We start from the raw sequence: 3,655 nt of genomic DNA, 5'->3' as shown, positions 1-3,655 counted from the left end.
CAAGCAGAGCTAAAAGCATGCATATGCAGGAGAAGAACAAGTCATTAAGAGGTGTGTTCAAAAGTGTACCTCAGCTTTTTCTACACCTGAGGAAGCCAGCTCCCCGTTACCTTTCATCAGAGGGGGAACACTCTCCTTGTACCTTCATAATTCCACCCTGCTTTACTTTTTAAACTGATTAATGCACACTGAAGTGAACTGAGTTTCAAAATGTTTTTGCTAGAGCTACTTAGGTCTCTGCAGCACTCCAGTGCTTGGCCCTCACACACTAACCTTATTTAGTCAATCCACAGTCCTCTGTGTTTAAAAAAAAAAAAAAAACCACCACCAAAAAAACAACTATAATTCAACTTCATTTTATCCATTTATAGCCATGGCATAATCAACAGATACAGAATAAATAAGAATTATTTAGTGTCAGCGTATGTAATTTCACAGGAGAAATCACTACTACCACAGGAGGGCACTAAACTCTGAGAAACTATGTAACAAGAAGAGAGAGAAAATGGATGAGAAAGCAGGCTGGTATTTATTAAAATGGTGCGGTTTCTTATCTTAATGCTGTTATTTGAGTGCCAGAAATGATGAAGTACCCCTGCTCATCCCTACTGCATTTGACATATATATATTTTGTTATTATTATTATTTTTGTGAATGTAACTATCAGTGCAGAACCCATAAGAATTAAATACTGATCTTTGCTCATGCTATTTAGGAGCAGTTTAGTAAAATCAGTGGAATTGTATTCATGGAGAATTGACAAGAGTGAAGAATTGTGCCTCAGATGTAGTTAATGAGTAGACTTTTCAGATATTAAGGTACCTTTATAATGTCTCCAGTAGCATGAGGGAGATGGGTTCCCTCTACTCCTCATTAAATTGCAACATAACTTTCTTTTCGTGGTCTTTCTTGTGGTTTCCTTGGGTTATTTTAAGAAGTTTGATGCTGTTTATAAACTGAGAAATCTATTAGAGTGCAACTACATAATTACACACTTAAAATGTGTGCTTGCATGTGAAACGGAATACAGATTTCTGTTAAGATTATCTTGATCTCCAGCAGTTCTTTTGAAACCTGTCCTGGACAGTCACACAGAGGGCACAGAGCTGGTGCTGTCTCACACTTTCCTCCTGCTGGAGCAGTCAGTACCCAGCTGAGATGTGGCTGGGCTTAGCTGGGACCACACCCGTGCCATTTCCTTGCCCTGGGGTAGAACAAAAAAACAGAGTTAATCTTAGCTCTACTGTTGCACGTTTGAGGGAGCTCAGGCCAATAAAAAGGCAGACCATAGTCTGCAAAAGCGTCTGTTTGTTCAGGTATTAGAGGTACTGTTCTTACCTGCACCACCTACTACATACAGCTCACAAACTGAAAAGCAATGAAAAGGAAAAAAATGCAGTAATTGCACATTTTTGCATACCGTGTACAACTTCCTTCCTTTGAGAACTGCTAACATTCTGCCATCTCATACCAGAGCTACTGACAGCATCCTCTTATCATTACCATTTCCGGATGTTTTTTGAGCTGCCTGGCAGAATGCAAATAGAGCCATGCTGTCCTCATGTACAAATTCAAATGCCTGTTCCTTCAGTAAGCACATTTCCTGGGCTTCTGGATTGCATGGCATTCACACAGCTGTGTTCACCCTTAAAAGCCGCACAAGAAGAGAGTCAGATGTCAAACAGGCTGAGTAAAAAGCAGAGGTAGTTGAGGAAGGCTGGAGTGAATCTTCAGAAAGCTAAAAGCTCCCTTGGGTTTTTCTCTGACCAGTGCCTATTACATTCCTTTCTTTACCGTGCCAACTGTAACAAGAGAGTGCATTAACAAGAGAGTTCGTGGTGCTTCCTCCAGTAGGTCACAGAGATACTCTATGGGAAGGAGATATTCTGCTTTCCTTTTCTACTGTATCTATTTTAAACTCACACTTTTTTATTTCATCTGTTTCAAAATTTATGCTCACGGTCTGATGTGAAAACTCACTAAAACTCTAAGCACCTATAAAACTTTCCTAAGCAAAGCAATACAATGAACAATACACATATTTTCAGCAGCAGAAAGTTACTACACCCTCTGTGACTCTGATGGAGATGCTGCCATGTGCAGCATATGGAATCCTGAAAGCATGTGCTACCTTAATAACCTCTGGGTCCCCAGGTGGTAAAACCAACAGCTGTATGTATTAAATTCATTCCCAGTAGGTAGATAATAGACAACAAAGTTTTTCAAAGCATCTAACTGATATGCCCAAGAGCTCTATTTTCTATCTGATTTAAGACTTGAGGCCATATATTCTAATGTGCTTTGGTGTAAAAAATTGAGTCCGTTCTTTAACAGGATTTTCAAAAGCAAGGATCCCAGAGTGTGAGCTGTGTTTCTGAGCAGGTCATGGAGTACCTTTCTGAGACGTTGGGAGCAGAGATACTCTTAAAACCTGGCTCTCCAGTGCCCACAGTTCTCTATATTTGTATAAGTTTTGAAAATATGAAGGCTCCTAAACCAGTTCCATGCTTTTGAAAAAGCCTTTATAAGGGCTAAATATAAGATTTCATAAGGGCTGCAAATTATCTGCTCCCATTTAGCACAGACAGTTAAGGATTATGTTTTGCTGCTGAGCGTTGTAAGTGTAGTCACTGCCAATGATTTCTGCTGATGCTTGCTAATATACATATAGTCTTCTGGAATTTTTTATTTTTTGTTTTATATATACACTGTATTAGAAACAGTATTAGAACTCCAGACCACCAAGTGCAGAAATACAATGGCATTCCTTTTTTTTTTTCCCATTTGATATTAAAGGACTAAAATCATCATGAATAGTGTGGTTCCCCATTTCTTTATTTTGGCAGTATCTATTGCTTGCAATGAGTGACTGAACTGAAAAGCCAGAAGAAAAAAAAGGTCGGTCAGCTGAACAGTTTGACTTCACTCATTGCATATACAGCTTTATGATCATCAGTGGAAATGCAAGGAGAGGGAGAAAAGCATTGTGCTTTCTGAAGGAAGAATGATCTTGCATCACTTAGGCATGCTCTGAAAGCAAGTAAGACAGTGGCTCTTTAAACTCAGAATAGACAAGAAACTTAAATGCTGGGTATTGCATGTACCTCCTGAGTGCCTGCCATGGACACAAGGTCTTTCACAGAGCAGATGCCTGTCCCTGACACGAGCCACTGTGTAATTTACACAAAACTGGTTCTTCCAGAAACCATGCACTTCTGCAATTACAGAGATCTGAAAAGCATCCCTGGAGCACTCGCATAGGTTTGGATACCGACAGCTTGACTGCCACACGTGCTGGGTGGAGCGTGTCATTAACAGGCACAAAGCAGCGATGGCCACCGACAGCCTTGTTTGCTAAATACAGAGTTCTAATTTCATCCGCTGTGGGGCATAACAGCATTTCTCCTGTACTTAAAGCTCCAGTAAAATTAAAGCCTTGGAAAATACAGCCTTTGAGTTGAACATTGTCACTTGCTGTTGTGAGCCGTCCAAACACTCCCGTCAGCACACCACTGTGGTGTGCTTTGTCCCCACACCCTGCACAGAATGATAGGATGGCCTGAGTTGAAAAGGACCACAATGATCATCTAGCTTCAAACCCCATGCTATATGTAGGGTCGCCAACCACCAGACCAGGCTGCCCAGAGCCACATCC

The sequence above is a fragment of the Meleagris gallopavo genome, chromosome 5 (genome assembly GCF_000146605.3).
Source record: "Meleagris gallopavo isolate NT-WF06-2002-E0010 breed Aviagen turkey brand Nicholas breeding stock chromosome 5, Turkey_5.1, whole genome shotgun sequence".
In the NCBI taxonomy this organism is placed as follows: domain Eukaryota; kingdom Metazoa; phylum Chordata; class Aves; order Galliformes; family Phasianidae; genus Meleagris; species Meleagris gallopavo.
This window is presented reverse-complemented; position numbering follows the sequence as displayed.